This window comes from Panulirus ornatus, chromosome 53 (assembly GCF_036320965.1).
Source record: "Panulirus ornatus isolate Po-2019 chromosome 53, ASM3632096v1, whole genome shotgun sequence".
Classification (NCBI taxonomy): domain Eukaryota; kingdom Metazoa; phylum Arthropoda; class Malacostraca; order Decapoda; family Palinuridae; genus Panulirus; species Panulirus ornatus.
In genome coordinates, this window is record NC_092276.1 from 5,110,352 (window position 1) to 5,128,281 (window position 17,930).

The window sequence follows — 17,930 nt, forward strand, 5'->3', positions numbered from 1 at the left end:
TGAAAATTCGGAGACGGAAAATGAAGGCATGAACGAAAAGAGGTAAGATGAAGAGCTTGGAACAAACAGGTGATGAGTATCTGTTGAACTTGTCAGATGTCAGCTGGGCATTCCGTCACAGGTGGTTACCACCATCTTGTCCATCTGTTATGTGCCATGCTGGCCGCTTTGATGTTGGGTACTATACCTCCCTTTCACTGCAAAAATGTTGAATTTGTTAACGCACCATTTAAACGTCATGGCTTTAGTAGACGTATACTGATGTTTAGAATATTTCTGTCCCTCGCTTTGTCTGGTGTAGGAACGGGACGGTTGAGGGGCTGTGTGGTGTAACGTGAGCCCACACTGTTATCAGCACTTTGATCCAACGTTCCAGAGTGGAATAATGTTTGTGTGCTGACGTCATCTCTCAAGATGGACGGTATATTGTCCAGCTGATGTATGTACCTGGGTTGGTGGTGGCCTGTACCACAGGTTGGTCCTACACTCAGCTGGCCACAACACCACCACCTGAGTGTCGGAGGGAAAGATGGGTCTTCGTGATCAGCTTAGTAAGACGTGAATGGAGACGTCTTCAGCCATACTGCTGTAGTCGGCAACACCATCACCACCATCACCAACATTAACACGACCATCACCAACATTATAATCACCGCCAACATTAACACGACCATCACCAACATTATAATCACCGCCAACATTAACACTACCATCATCATCATCATTTTTCTCACCTGTACATTTAGTCATAACGAAAACGTACACATAACAAATTTGCATTCATTGTCATTATCCCATTGTATGTACCTCACTCATGTACTGTTCCAGCACCATCTCTCTTCCTTACCACAGCCACCACCTGACTCACCAGTCATCCTCACTACCACATTCAATTCTTCCATCCATTGCAAGAAATGTACCCACACCATTTGTGACAGTCAACTACCATTTAAGACCACAAACCATATTCGTGAAAAACCACGTTTGACATTACCGACTTTTAGCATATCTACAACTGTGCCAGGGCCATCATCATCTACTTATCTTTATTATCATTTTCACCACCACCAAAGAACCTACACCACCACAACCACAATACAACCCTCACTACCACAACCACCATCACCACACCACCACCACAACACCACAACATTACCACATTCACCACCATACCCCAGCTACAACACCACTGCTCTATCCACCACAAAACTTCCCTCCCTGTCATTATCTTGCCTGTGGCTGGACGTGCTGGCCTGGTCCCCACAATCACAGTCCATGAATAAAACACACAAACATCAGATACGTTCTGAGGTCTGCTTATACCGGCATCCCAGGTTAGGTAACACTCAGGCACACTAGCTGGCTCGGCTCATCCTCACTAATAGCTGGTGGGCCAAAAGAGAAAGACCCAAGTGTTGATATACTGAAATGCAAGATGTTGGGGAGTGGGAGGTTGTCTTAACTGTCTGTGGCACTACAACACACTACCTCTAACTCACACGGGGGAAAAAAAAAAAGATGTGAAGGTCCTCAGATATCACTTGTATCCCCCCCCCCCCCCCTTAAAAGATCTTTTGAGTCACGACACTATCTTATCTCTCGTTTCTTTTTGCAGGTGGGTGCAGATACCATGGCTGCGAAGGGTTCCCTCAGCTGCGGAGGTAAGGCGAGTGGTGCCAAGCCGATATAGAAGCGTCGGGTGTGGGGACGAGGGGAATGGATGGGGCTTCCTGGGGTGGGAGTGAGGGAAGGCTGTAGTGTGATAGGTTTAGCGGGAAGGAAACACCTCAGAAGGTGGGTACAGAGGGGGTAGTAGGGGTAAGCCTGGAGCCCCCCCTGATGATAACACCCGACAAAGAACATGTCGTGTGTAGGATGAGGTAGGGTTGGGTGGGGGAAGGTAGGGTAGGGTTGTGTAGGGGAAGGTGGGGTAAGGTAGGGGAAGAAAACCTATTACTTTTGAGATGGGACATTTATTCACATATGTGAGTGCTTATGATATATATATATATATATATATATATATATATATATATATATATATATATATATATATATATATATATATATATATATTACCACGTTTTGTTAAATGTTTAATGAAACAGGTACATGAATTAAGTTACCTTACGGGGTGTCTATAATGTCTTGCTATCTCCGTATAGGATTCATATCTACTGTTCGTACATTTACACAATAATACAGCTAAGATAATCACTGGTGTTCCGACACCATAACTGGTTAACTATCTCGTATCAACACTTGCTTTCGGTTATTCAATCATGGACGTACTTTAGGCTGACGTAGAAAAATGAAGATTGTCTTTTACGAAGGAGAATCATAACTACATAGCCAGAGATACGTCCATGTTTGCTTAACCTCGTGAACATGACGATACGACCGTAAGTACGATGGTATGATGATCGTTGAGCAAAACGTTAAGACCCTCGAGTAACGACGGTGCAAACTTTGAGCACGACGAGACTACCCTGTGGTAGATTGGTCTGACCTTTAACCCGACCTGATGACTAAACCATCATGGGAAGGACCATGCCTGCAGTGAGAGCCTGAATGGTCTTTGAATCATCTTAAACATCTTCTTCAGGTGTTCAGTATCATTCATTTACTTATAACTAGAGGTTGACGACATTAATGACCCTGTTAGTCGATAGACGTGAAGCCCATATAGCCAACCACCCATCGGGTGATAATGCTCAGAGAAGCTGGAAACCACTGATTTAGCCGTCAACACCCACCTGGCCGTCTCACCTCCACATTTTTTCCCAGTTCGACATCTTCAGTAGTTGTCACAGTGGCATGTGTTTCAACCTTCTCAGTTTCTTACGGCGCCACAAGGCTATAGAATTCACACAACACAAAGCCTTCAAGCTCGTTTGCTTTGCTCTGTGTTAACACATTAGATATATGGAATATGACGATAGATTCTGAAGCCAGTGTAAACCAAATCTTAAAAGACTCCGTCCTTGTATGACGAAGCGATCCTGAAGAACAACGGTGCCACTTTTGGGTATATATATATATATATATATATATATATATATATATATATATATATATATATATATATATACTTCAAACTGATACTGAATACCAGTCATGTATACAGATTAGATACGTTACTCTTAGAGAAAACTGTGAACAGTTTTTCAAGTGTTCATGAGTTTATGTTGTATTATGTAAGTCCACCTTGTGTGCGGGTGTACCAGAGTGAGGTCATCCGTGTGATGGCTGATCATGGTCAGGTAGGTAGAGGGTGGGTCACGCAGACCCTTGTGTCAACCTGGCCTCTCACTAATTACAAGGTTGCATGACCCCATTCCATGTTTCCTCCGGTGCTGTATACATCACTTCCATTGTGACTCTCTAACTCGTGCTCTGATGGTGTGGTAATACACGAAAGCGTGTTTCCATTTCCTAGTGGTGTTTTTGCATACATTATATATATATATATATATATATATATATATATATATTATCCCTGGGGATAGGGGATTAAGAATACATCCCACGTATTCCCTGCGTGTCGTAGAAGGCGACTAAAAGGGGAGGGAGCGGGGGGCTGGAAATCCTCCCCTCTCTCTTTTTTTTTTTTTTTTTTTTTTTTTTCTTTTTTTTTTCCAAAAGAAGGAACAGAGGGGGCCAGGTGAGGATATTCCAAAAAAGGCCCAGTCCTCTGTTCTTAACGCTACCTCGCTATCGCGGGAAATGGCGAATAGTATGAAAAAAAAAAAAAAAAAAAAATATATATATATATATATATATATATATATATATATATATATATATATATATATATATATATATATTTATATATATATATTTATATATTTCTTTCTTTTTCTTTCATACTATTCGCCATTTCCCGCGTCAGCGAGGTAGCGTTAAGAACAGAGGACGGGCCTCTGAGGAAACATCCTCATCCAGCCCCCTTCTCTGTTCCTTCCTTTGGAAAAATATATAAAAAGAAAAAAAAAAAAAAAAATATATATATATATATATATATATATATATATATATATATATATATATATATATATATATAAGTAAATGGACAATGCCATACGAATTAGAAATGAATACCATCACTCAAGTTGCGTTACATCCCGTGCTTCGTCCCAGGACCCACTGGTACGGTTCGATCTCCTCTATTACCACACTCTTCTCCACAACGACCAAGATAAACAAACGAATAAATTCTAGTGTTTACAAACGGAACACAATTACCGTGGCGCTCATACTGATGCGTTCGCCCCAGCGTTGGCTCGACAGGTTGTTGGCCAGCAGCGTTCGCCCCAGTGTTGGCTTAACGGGCTGTTGGCCCAGCAGCGTTCGTCCGGCGCCTATTTTGCTTTCTCCACTTGATTGAAATGTTCGTATGTGTGTGATGATGATGTACGTGCGATTGTATTTATGATTGTGTGTGTGTGTGTGTGTGTGTGTGTGTGTGTGTGTGTGTGTGTGTGTGTGTGTGTGTTTCTGTGTCAGTATGCGTAGGTGGGTATGTATGTAAATGCATGTGCATAACTGCATATATGCATGTGTATATGTTCAAATGAGAACTGTATTATTTTACACATCTATGGACCGGTATACGTTCGCGTTTCACTGTATATATATTTAATGGAAATAGAATAAAGGAAAAACCAAGCAATCACCAACCATGAACCATGGTTTCAAATCTCTCCTGAGCCCCTGGCTGAGCGGAACACATGTCCACCATGAACTGTTACACACAGGTTCACAACACCGAACCCCTGCCTCCAATCAACAGGCGAGTCTGGTCGGCCAATCAGATATTAATCCCACTGGCTACATGCCTCCGCGCCCCCCCCCCCCTCTCCCGGCACCTGGACCCTCACTCAGCTCCTGTTCAAGTGCTTGTTGTCTGTGGTTTGGATGTGCAGTTTGGAGAAAGTAAATATAGTTAAGAGGAGTGTTGGTGTCGTGTCATTCTTTGGCGCGCGCGCACACACACACACACACACACACACACACACACACACACACACACACACACACACACACATTACCTTACCCTTCAAAGCACTTTATTCCCTGCTCTTTGCACTTACCGCCTTTCGTCTCTGCTCCTCCTTCATCCCCCTCGTTTCTCTCCCTCCTCTTTCAAGTAACAGTTCTTCGGTGTGCCTTACGTCCTGTCTCTCCTCTGTATCTTGGCTTGTCTTTCTTCTCTTTTCCTCCTCCGTCTTTCTTCCTCTCTCTTCTTTCGTCTTTTCCAGTTCATTCGCAACAATTTTAGTTTCTCTCCCATTATTCATTTTAGATAAATTCCATATTTATTACAGTGTCATGGCTGGCTACGTTTTCTTTTTTGCATTCCCTTTGTCTCACATATATTTTGCTTTCAGTTTCTTAACACCTTTACCGTTATATTATCTTCCTTTCAATTTTGATTTCTGTCTCTCTTCTTTCATCACCACTCTTCTGTTCTACTATCCTCCCCTTACTGGCCCCTTCCTTTGGCCTCATCCACCTCTCTCTCTCTCTCTCTCTCTCTCTCTCTCTCTCTCTCTCTCTCTCTCTCTCTCTCTCTCTCTCTCTCTCTCTCTCTCTCTCTCTCTCTCTCTCTCTCTCTCTCTCTCTCTCTCCCCCATACCTTCCCTTTTCCTCTTACTCTCTTCAGTGGGTCAAAATAACCCACCAAGGACGGAGCCATCTTAACATCTTGTACCGCCTCCACTATTAACCTTTTTCTTCCACACATTTGGTGCTCAACAAAGGGCTCGTCCGACTCATAGTGGACGATTTAAATTCTTTTTCTTCTCATATGATTGGTCATCGTCGTTTCCATTTCCCCGTCTGTGAAGGCCTGAAGGATAGACCAGAGGATAGACTCAGGCCAGGAAGGAGAGGATAGTGGAGTCGTAGCCGAAGCAGAAACAATGGGAATAGAAGCAGGAGCAGGAGTATCTGCAGAAGATGAGGCAGTTTACACCAGGCTGCAGCATACTGAGGAGAAATCGCAACAGCGGCAGCAACAGCAGCAGCTACAACAGCAAGATTGGTTACAGCAGTAACAGCAGCTGCAGGAGGAATCTCAGCTGACTCAACAGCAGTAGGACCATTGGATGAAGGGGTTTGGTGGATGGAACAGCAAAAAAAATAAAATCAGCTGCTGATGTAGCAGTAACAGCAGCAAACACAAGTAGGTTCAACAGCAAACGTAGCTGCAGTAACGACACGTACACCAACAGGAACAGCTTCATTCGAGGAGAAAAATGGTTTTATCCCAAGATCACATTTGGTTAATCTGCGACACGTCAGCCGGTTTGAGGACGACGAAGGCTTTCACCCTCGTGGGCCTTGAGACTCGTCCATTACAATATAGAGGTGCTCTTGAAAAGAAGTGGATGAGTCCACCATTGCTTAGGATTCACTCCTGACCTCATCTACCTCGTGAGTTGATTTCGAGTCCAGTGAACCTCACTCACGGGAGGAAGACTTTACAAAAAAATGTGGAAGCGTGAAGTGGTCGAGGAGGCAGGAGGATGAAGAAAGAAGGGGAGTCGTGGACCAGATGACGGTATTGTCATTATCAGGGACCAGATGGCTCCTGATAGCGCCACGCCCTGGGTTAAGGCCCCTCTCCCCCACGCCTTCCCCTGACACCCACGCCCATTGCTGACCCTCACGCTTGTCTCTTGATAGCCTCACGTCCAGGGGTTAAGCCCCCAGCTCCCGCCTCTGATCGCCTTTTCCTCGGTTCCTGATGGAAATTATGGCGTTAGGCTGGAACCCGCCAAGGCCTGGTTCTCTTTAGCTCTTCGCTGGGATGAGGCATTATCCTCATTGCTGGTCCTTATGACGAAGCCCGCGCATGAATCTTTGTAGCAGTACCACGCCCACAAGTCTAACCTTCACGCCCACTTCAGCTCCCCGCGCCTGCCTCTTGATTATACCACGCCCATGGGATAATCCTCGTCCCCCTCCCCTTCCTCACCAACCTCCAAGCCCATCTCTGAATCCTCAGTCCTGCTGGTCACGTCCTAGCCTGCCTGCTCCCAGCCCTCCCTCCCATTCACCACAACCTGCCCACTAAGCTCTCCACCACCACCACCACCACCACCACCATACCATCAGGTGACTCACCCTTGGTGGCAGCGACTGGTGTTTACAACAACCATCTGCCATCTGATTCTTTTTATCTGGTGTTTTATCAAGTTTTCCTTTAACATGTTTTTCCTTTCCTTATAGTCTTTCATACACTTTTTTTTTCTTATTTGTTTTTTTTTCCTTATTCTTTTTCTATTTTCCTACTCCTTTCAGTTCTCTCTCTTTTTCCCTCCTCCTTGCATCTTCTTTCTTTCTTTCTATTTCCTTTATGATTCTGTTTTGATCCAAATTATCAGTACCACTGGAAGTATTATTATGCGATTATTGATGTTATTCTTCAACTGTTCTCGCTGTTCTTACCATCGTGAACACTGGCTCATAACCATCATCATCTTGCGAGATGTACAGAGTCTAGACCTGTACAGTACACCAGAGAGACGATAATGCTTCTACTACGAGAGTCAAGCGTTCACCTGAAGCCGAAGTTGTTACCATGTTCACCTCACAGTGTGGTCAATGAAGAGATGCGAGTATACAGTATGCAGTGAATTACGAAACGTCGGATGCGTTACCCATCTTTCTTAACTGAAAACTCAGGGTGTACACGAGGGGAATCATGACCTGGGTGTAGGAGGCATGTGGGTGCAGTAGGTTGGTGGTGTGAGGAAAGCGGGGCAGTCAGACAGTCAGACCACAGCCCACGCAAGGATGAGACCCATGGCTTCCCCAGACTACCGCCGTAACGTTCCACCCTAAGCTGATCCTTCACACCTAAGATCCAAGAAATTACAACACCATTCGTGGCCCCAGTCTGTCTGTCTGTCTGTCTGTCCGTCTGTCTGTGGTTGCCGTACCAGGGAAGACAGGGGCAGCCTGAAGATGAGTGAAGGACAGTAGAGGGGCATTTGAAAAATAGGAATTATATTTAACTGATTAAAAATAAAGTTCTTGTCTGAGTCGTATACCCCAAGGGTGGGGCTGTCTGTCACCTACTGGTGATGGGTTGAGTGGGAGGGAGGGAGGGTCTCTCTGAAAGGGATTGGGGCTATTTTTTTTGAGGGATTTGAGGGAGTTCAGAAACCTTTCGGGAGGGAAGTTAAGGAGTGAGGATTTTTTTTATAGGAGAGATATAAGGGACTCTGTGGGAGGGAGTTGAGAGATTTCGAGATGGAGGGGAAGTGATAGCGAAGGGTGGTGTATAGGTGAAAAAAATGAGGGGGTTTAGAAAGGGTACAGTATGGTATGGAGGAAGGAGGGAAAGGCAAGGGAGAGGATGGCGTATAGAAGGAATAGGATAGGACGATGCAACGAGGAGAGAATAGGGGAAGCATGAGGAAGAGGGAGGGAGGGGGCATTTGGATTTACTAATGGGAAGGGAGAAAGGCTTGCTATTCCATAAGGGAAGGGAGGGGTGGAAGAGAACATGGGAGAGACTGGGGGGGTGGGGGGTACTGATATATAAAGTCTGTTGCGAGGGAAGAGAATCCTGGTGGTAGGTAACAGGGGGGAAGAAAGTTAATTACATTTGGTAAACTCATTGTTCCTGATCTAGAGTGTTTGGGAGGGCGTTCATTAGGTGTGGGGAACCAGGCCATTCAGAAGGACGCTTGTTTGATAAAGACCAGTTTTCAGTCTAAGCTTTTGTAAACATAAAAGATTTAAGATTTATTTAGTGTAGAGATGTTACATGAGCAAACTCTGCATCTATGTAATAACACACACACACACACACACACACACACACCACCACCACCACCAGTAACAATTCCGTTTCGTTGCTCGCGATATATAAATCTTCACAAGGGAAAAGATGATGTACAAAAGAAATGTCATCGTGAAAATGATAGACTGGTGTGTATTCTTGACAGAGGATGGCAAGGTTAGCGTAGAGGTTGACAGGGGAAGAGTGAGGCTAGCGTAAAGATTGACAGGAAGAGGAGAGCTCGTAGCAGATCCTGCTAGCAAGAACAGGAGATTGGAGCAAACTTTGCTAGCAAAGAGAAGAAAGAGATTGTAACAAACGCTGCTAGTAAGTAAAGAGAAGAGATTCTGCAGGATAACTTATAGACAAGAGGATGAAAGAGTCGAACATTTCAGTAACGCTAGAAAAAAGCTAAACTGTTCTTACTTCTGTATAGATGCGAGAGTTACGTCGTGGTATGTATACTGATGATCCTAGAAGGCTGGTCTTTCTCCCTCGCAATCATACCCTAGAAAATAAGACCCAACCCGGCTAAGAATGGGGCCGCAAGTGGTCCTTTAGGCCTACGAGTTGCGACCACAAACAGTCTGCTTGATCTGAGGAGCAACACTGCAGCGTAATGCGAGGCCCCAGCTGTAGGGGGGACCCGATGAGCCTCCCATTATCGACGTAAGGTACACTTAAGGTCAGGAAGGGTAAGTAAGGTCTCATCCGTGATCTGCATTGGAGATTAATCTCCGCTGGAGTTTGAGGCGCAGCAGGATCTGTGTGTGTGTGTGAGAGAGAGAGAGAGAGAGAGAGAGAGAGAGAGAGAGAGAGAGAGAGAGAGAGAGAGAGAGAGAGAGCATTTGAGTAATCACAGCTAAAAATATTAATATTCGGGGCTCTGTGTTCTTCGTCTTACTAGCGGCAAGGACTGGGACATCAAAGTGAGGCCAGTGTGCATAATTATGAATAAAAGTATATATAATCAACGTAACTGTGGTGGATACAGAGACGTGCAGGCTGCCTCCACCAAAAGTCTGTTTGATCAGGGTCTCTGCCAGGGAAAGGTTGTTCGCGGAGCCAGCTTCACAGGAACCCTCAAAACCGATACCAAGTACCGCACAGCCACGGGGGAGGAGAGGGTGCAATAGAATTTGTTGACACGGAAGGGGGAGTGTATAAATGAAATCCGGAGGGAGGGAGGGAGCGGTATAGAAGAGGGGGAAGATGGAAGGGCAGGGCAGGGAGGGGGCGTGTGGAGCAGACAGGGGGAAACAGAGGAACAGCTCATGTTGATGTAGTTGTTGGATATTATGATGGACATTATATATAGATTGATATATGTGATAATGATGAAAACATGATATGTTTAGTAAGAGTTAAACATGATATGTTTAGTAAGAGTTAAACATGATATGTTTAGTAAGAGTTAGAAGGCCAGGGAAGGGAGGAGGAGGAGGAACAGGAAGCCCGGGGGAGAGAGAGAAAAACCTTAAGGGGAGTTGTAGAAGTGAGGGATTAGAGAGAGAGATGGAGAGTGGCTGGGGCGGGATGGTGCGGAGGGCTTCTGAAGGAGGCGATGGCGAGGGAACGTGACCTCGAAGACGAGTGAGAGGAACGCAAGTAAACACCTGAAGGAAGAGACCCTCCTGGAGGGTCGTTGTGTAGCATGACCCGTCGTACGACATCTGATATGACCCCGTCTGAACCCCTTTTACGACCCCCTGGGATCACCCTTGGTACGACCCCGGCATGACACTTGGTATGACCTCTGTCACAACCCCTTTCGCGAACCCCGGCACGACTCCTGGGCGTTGCTTATACAGACTATTGATTTGCGAACTTCCATCAAGATTTCGTAAATTCCCATACAAACTTGAGAGACGGGCCGGGCCCTCAGCATACAAGGCCTGAATCTACCACCACCGCCACCGCCACCACCAATAACAACAACCATATAAACTGAGGTGTTCGCACGTCCTGCGGTATTTTCCTCATAACTCAATATAATTTTCATATATATATACGAACCCATATGTAGGTAGCCCCTGATGACGACACGAACCATGATTCCTTAATTTCTCAAGTGGGATCCAACTTTCCCCATAATTAGTTTTCGCTGCCACCCATCGCAAAATGTAATTAAAACTAATTCCCTCCCCGTCGACTGAATCGACTGGGAGGAGTGGTGGTCGACGGTCTGAGGGAGGAACAAAAAGAGGTTTCTAAGTTGTGTTTTGGAAGGTCCTCGCCCTGATACCACCTGGTTCTGATGGTCACATTACCCACCCCATGTTACTATGGACGTCCAGCTCACGTGACGTTCTAACTGGCTCCTGTCTCTCGTTGCCAGGGGTGAAGGAAGGGAAGGCAGGGTAGGGGAAGATGATTACGGTGAGGTTAGGGTAGGGGACATGACTCGGGTGAGGTAGGGTGGGGGAAATGACTGGGAGAGGTAGTCTAGAGGAGATGGCTCGGGTGAGGTTAGGTATGGGAAATGGTTGGGAGAGGTGTTCTAGGGGAGATGGCTGGGGTGAGGTAGGGTTGGGGAGAGTGACTGGGGTGAAGTAAAAAAGGGGAGTTAATTATGGTGATGTAAGAAAATGGAGATGATTGGGGTGAGGGAGGGTAGTGGGAGATAATTGGAGTGAGGTAAATATTGGGGTAAAGTGAGGAAAGAGATGGGCATAGAGTAAGGCCGGGGGGGGGGGGGGGATTAGGGACTTGAAATGCGCAGAGAGTGAGCAGGGAAGATGAGGAAACAGGAACAGAAAATGGGATGTGAAGCTGGAGATGAAGTAAATGATGAGGGGAAGATGGAGAGAGAGAGAGAGAGAGAGAGAGAGAGAGAGAGAGAGAGAGAGAGAGAGAGAGAGAGAGAGATTGATAAGGGTATAATCATCCTAAAGAAAGAAAACTGAGGAGAAAGTTAAAGAGAGGCGATGGGCGGGAGTGTGGTGAAGTAGATGGAACTGTGGGAGGAGAGGGAGTGGAGATATGAAGATGGCAGTGTAGGAAGGAGGAGGAGGAGGAGGGAGGTTGAAGAACAGAGCCGACGGGATGTGAGGCTGAGATGGAATATTTGAGAGAAATGATGAGAAGATGAAGTATAACCAACTTATCTATCTATCTTCCTGTTTATTTATCTACCAGTCTATCTATCTATCTGTATCTATCTATGTATATATCTATCTGTCTATCTTTATATCTACCTGTCTATCAGTTGTCTGAAGTCTATTCCCATCTACCTGGGGTGGACCAAGTGCACACAGCCATGTACCTTTTGTGCGAATTAATTTTGCAGAGGTAGGGGCAACAGCCCCAGTCCCGCAGGGTGGTAAAGTGCAGGGATTCACCCAAGTCCCTGGGATTGACTCGCTGCCTAATAAAGATTAAACAGGCCATCTGTAGCTTAATATTGGTGTGTGCCAGCCCGAGCTCCCGGGGAGAGAGACGAGTCTCCAAAATGAACGGATGGTTTAACCCAGAGATCCGGGCCTCCAAAACCAACGGAAGGTCTTCTTTCTGATGTGCGGAAGGTCGGCAAAAATCGATAATCGTCGAAGACATCAATCGTCCGTCACTTGTTTCCAGACGAGGACACAAAAGAGGCAGTGCAGACGTGGGGGCCACAGTTAAGGAATGGTCTTTCTGGGGTAATTTCTTCGGTCTCGGAACACCATTAATGCGATCCTGGAGCCTGAGGGCAGTGAGAGGGTGAGGGTGGTAGAGGCGAGTGTGAGCACAGCAGTGTTGTGGCTGGCAGTGGTGAGCCAGGAATACTGAGCTTTTGTACAGTGTTAATTCCTTGAAGGGAAACTGGCGAATCTGACCTTTGCTGAGCCCGTTTTCATTGGAAAGAATTTAAACTATGATTGCATCCTTGAGTCATAACATTAATTGTTACAGACTCCTTAGAGTAATCTTTGACTAGTATGACCTTTTAGACACGAGGGGCAATCCTTCACATTGTAGGTACAACCCCTGATCACGACGATACAACCCTGAGGTAAGATGGTTGTGATCTGGCTTTTAACCTGACGATTGAGGATCTGATCAAAGGTCGTTCCATCATACCCGAGAGTCGTAATAAGGGTAAGAGGTAACACGAGGACATCATACATGAGGGTCGCACCGTCATGCTCAAGGGTCATACGCCTTCGTGCTTGAGTTAGTGAAGGTACATGAGCCACAAGGATCGTGGTGGTGTAGTAAGTAAGCGTCGCGGGTGTGAGTGAGTGAGGAGTGATGATGGTTGGGTGGTGGTGTGAGGCTGCCTCCAACGCTCATCATTAGGGAGTCGAGCCAGTCTGTGGTTGGCAGGGAGTCTCGCTGGGAGAATTACAGGCCGAGGCGACCATTAGGGACTGAAAGATACCCAGTAAAAATGACGAAACGACCGAGGGATCTTCACAGGAGTCCCATGGAGTCAAGGTGGGGAAGGAGGGGAGATGGGGAATGGGGAAATTATATTCTCTCCCCCGTCCTTACGTGGGACAGATATTTCACTAAGAGGAAAAGTGAGAATTTTGTCCTGAAGTTCCGTGGTACTTAATACAGCAGGAAAATTACGCAGGTGTGTGCGAAGTCCGCCGCGCATTTTGTGGGAGGAAGGGTGAGATCCAAGGGCTTCTCTCTAGCCTGGAGATGTTTGATGCTTTGTGAAGGGAAAAATAATTCCGAATATTTTCTAGAAGGTAAATATGATTCCAGCAGAATATCTGCCGCTCTTAAAAGGGAAATGTGTTCCTCCTGAATAAACCAGAAACTTTGTGGAAGGGAAAAGTAATGCTGGGGTCTTTATGGAAGGGGGAAGTGCCCCCGCCGGAAGACGTGCTGGATATCCAGTTCAAGATGAAAAGATTCCTTACACTGAGGGTTGATGGCCTCCCCTCCTCACCCTTCCCACCATGGAACACTTCAAGCTTGTTCTTTTTTTTTCTAATCTGGAAGAAGATATAATTATCTTGATTATGTTTCTCCCCTTTGTAATGTAATCCTCTGAGTTTCACGCGGCCTCGACACGCCATAAGGCCATCCGTTAGCTCAGAACACAAGTGCACTCACCCACACACCATCTCTACTAGCCCACCTGTCACCCTCCTCTGTGTCGATGTACTGTGCCCACTGTACGTTCTGTACCCACCTCCACCGACCCACTGCTATGTGCCCTCCACCCACCCACACAGAAATGCTTTGCCTGTATATTCCAGGAACGAAGAAAACATTCATATTGTGAAAGAAAATGTTCCTTGAGGTAGCCTTAACAACACACAAAGTAATCTCCCACCTACACAAGGCTTTAGTCTTGTAATGCATACCAACAGAGGCGTTGTCAGAATCACCATTTGTCCTCACCACTTTTTGGGTGACGTGTCTGAGAGGAACCCGAGACACGATAAGTTCGTGAGATGTTTGGTCTCGCTGCAGCTTTACTGAGAACTATGTGTGATTTGCCTCGAGTTGCGAACTGTAGGCGCCACTGTAGATTATCGTGTTATCCTGGGAGGACATTTTCACACCACAGTATTACCCCTGTCTCTTAACCGTGTCTTAACCACATACTCCAGCTTATGGTAAATGCTCATAGATCGACCTGAGCCAGAGGAGCGGATATTTAAGCTAACTTTGAGCTGGGTTCCCTGTCTGGGACGTGAACCCATACCATGGTGAGTACCAGGTATTCACATGGATGGTAGGTGGCACTTCTAACCACTACACTACGGAAGTGTGCAGGGTGAGTTAGTTCGTGTTTAAGGACTATTCTGCCAAGGGTGCACTTCGTTGTTTTAACAGGAGGCAAAGTGCTGCTACAGGTATACGGGATGAGAGAGGGTTAGACAAGATAAATTCTCATACTAAGACGTGCTTATTGATGATATAGAACATTTATTCCCTCACATGTAAATTTTACCTCTTAAGATGGACTTGAATTATTATCAGACATTTCCGTTAGTCTATATCTTTTCTTTACAACCAACAGTAGACCTTAGAGCAACGGTACGTAACATGACTAATGAACAGAACTAACAGTAAATATAGGAGTGATTATAGTGCTGACATTGGCTACAGACTACATCGAGGGGTTGTGATGATGTTAAAGCGTGAGTTTCACACATTATCCTAATCATCGCCTGGGAATATTTTTTCTTTAATCTCACATCTACATTGGTACTGAATCGTCTTAGTGTGATATGTGATCCTTTGAAGCATGTGTAGTGGATGAGAGTGTTTTTCTTAGTGGAGAAAACATTGCTTTCGTTCCTCAAGTGTTGATAAGTTTTGAACAGAAAGGTAATGTATTAACTGTAAACTCAAGAACATTCTTCAGTTTACACTATAGTATAGTACATTGGTTTACTGTATTATTTATATATACTGCAGCAACACCACCTTATTTCATTAAGAGAAATAATGCGAAATAGTTCTTTGTTAACAAATCATAGCTTGAGTAAAGCTCAATAAACCCTTGATCGACACGAACACGTTAATACTGGGATTAATTCTTTCTCTGTAAATGATAATGACATAGAGATCAAGGTGACTCTACCTGTGCAAGGTTGTGACCCGTGACCAGGTGGATGATTGATGCGTTTTGGATGATACAAGTATTCGTCCTGTCTTACTTACGATGATTGGCGGAGAGAGAGATGGATGAGAGGATAGATGACCCTGACAGTAACCTCTTGTAGGAATAGATTAGTTATAACGGTGTTGTACAGTGTAATGCTGTGTGATACAGTGACAGTGTAACCAGTGTACTGTACAGTGTAGCAGCAGATGTAACGTCGCCTTGACAGTGTTGACTCAAGACGTCTGGTACAGAGATCCTCGTAATGTTAGCATCTTGATTATGGGTGTTGAAAAAGCCAACACACTGCTGCGGACATGTGATAAACCGATCCTTGATAAACCGGTGCGATAAAACCGCGTTACACCAGACATCAGGGGTGTATCTCGGGAATAAACCCCGCCCCCAACACCCAGCAACACGGGTCTGGCTGAGTGATGGTTGGGGAGTGTAGGCACTCCATGTTTGTGTAGCCTCCGTTTTACGAGTGTATGCGCGACGGTCAAGATAATTAGCGAGGTGGATCGTGCTTTATGTTCCAGTAAATTCCCACCGGACTTGGCGATAACTGGCCAGTCACTTTGTCCACGACATTTTCTCGCCAGTTGTAGGCGACCGCTGGGCTCTAATGAACAACCTCTCGACTACGACGATGCGACCCGCTAACACGACGGCACGACCTTAAGGCAGAAAGTGACGACCTTTAAGTAGGATGGTCTGGCCTTTGATCTGACCCTGAAGGTTCAGGTCAGACGCTAAAGCCATCGTGCTCAAGGGTCGTACCATCGTGCTCAAGTGTAGTACCATCGTACTCAAGGGTCGTACCATCGTGCTCAAGTGTAGTACCATCGTACTCAAGGGTCGTACCATCGTGCTCAAGTGTAGTACCATCGTACTCAAGGGTCGTACCATCGTGCTCAAGTGTAGTACCATCGTACTCAAGGGTCGTACCATCGTGCTCAAGTGTAGTACCATCGTATTCAAGGGTCGTACCATCGTGCTCGAGGGTCGTTAACCGTCGTTTCTCAAGGGTCGTACCGTCTTGCTCAAGGGATTTAACGACCCCCGTATCATTGTTACAGATGACAGCATCCCGGGGAGGGGGGGGGGGGATGGTGACGATTGTCTCCGATAGACGAAAATCCAGCGACAAATTGATTGATTTTTTCCTTTGTTTTTCTGTTGAGAAACAATGGTAATGTAGGAATGACATTGGTGACTTCGCCAGCTGCCTCTGGCGATGTGTAAAGTTGAGAGAGAGAGAGAGAGAGAGAGAGAGAGAGAGAGAGAGAGAGAGAGAGAGAGAGAGAGAGAGAGAGAGAATTTCTTATTTTTCACTTTCAGTTTAATGCTTCTTGTAATTAAAGGGGAAAGAGAATGTGCTGGAGGTCCCGTAAAAGACAATAGTGAGGGGAGATATTCCTGGCCACAAGAAGAACAGGAAGTCTTATATGACAAAGTTGTGAACTTGGAAAACCATTACAAGAGAATTTACAATTTTGTTTTTGGTGTCAACTCCAATTTTCTGGGACAAGCTGAACAAGAATTTCCAAGTTGTGAATAAAAACCAGGATTTACGCATCTTGTGTCTTCTGTTGTAATTGGGGATAAGGATGGCTTCTCCTCCCCCACCTCACCCTCTCCCCTCACCGCCACCACCACCACTCTCTCTCTCTCTCTCTCTCTCTCTCTCTCTCTCTCTCTCTCTCTCTCTCTCTCTCTCTCTCTCTCTCTCTCTCCATCCCTGGCATCCTAGTAGGATGGGACTGAACTCTGGACATCCTGTTCTTGTGGAAGTTGACAAACAGTGTACAGTTTGCAGGAGGCAGCTTGAGGAGTATCACATGTGATATGGAAATGACTTGTATAACTGACCTGGACACATACACCATCTCTGTATTATTCACGCACACACCTGTACCCCACATGTATAACTCCTCTGGAGGTAAGTTGATTAATTAATTGTATGAACTAGGGGGAGACGCGTAATTCATTTGCATAGTTAGACTGGAGGTGGATAGATTATATATATATATATATATATATATATATATATATATATATATATATATATATATATATATATATATATATATATATATATATGTATATATGATTTGTCTGTAGAGGTATAACTTGTGAGCATGGTAAACCTGGAAATGTATGGTTGACTTGCATGAAAAACTTAGGAAAGTTCACCTCCCCTGCACCACTGACCTGCACATGATCTGACTATAGCCAATATTATGTCATGAGTTGCATCATTAAATCCCCGTTCAGTTGACTCTTATAAACAAAGTCACACACGACCTCAGTTCTATATGAAGGCGTACCTCTCTACGATTCTTGGATTCTTTTCCATAAATAGAATATACTCGCCGTTTCCCGTATCAGCGAGGTAGCGCCAGGAACAGAGGAAGAAATGGACTAATTCGCTCGCATCCACATTCTAGCTATCATGTATATGACAGTCAAGCACAGGCATAATATTCTTGATCCAAAATACAGAATGACGTGACAGTCAGTCAAGCAAAGAAAGACAGATGTAAGGAAACTCGAGTCTTAAACAGTCAAAAG

At 45.2% G+C, this 17,930-nt stretch overlaps 1 protein-coding gene across 2 annotated transcripts in view; it reads left to right on the forward strand.

The window, feature by feature from the left end:
• LOC139765193 (plexin-B-like) overlaps positions 1–17,930 on the forward strand; it is a 487,569-nt gene that overhangs the window by 133,300 nt on the left and 336,339 nt on the right. The window lies entirely within an intron of this gene.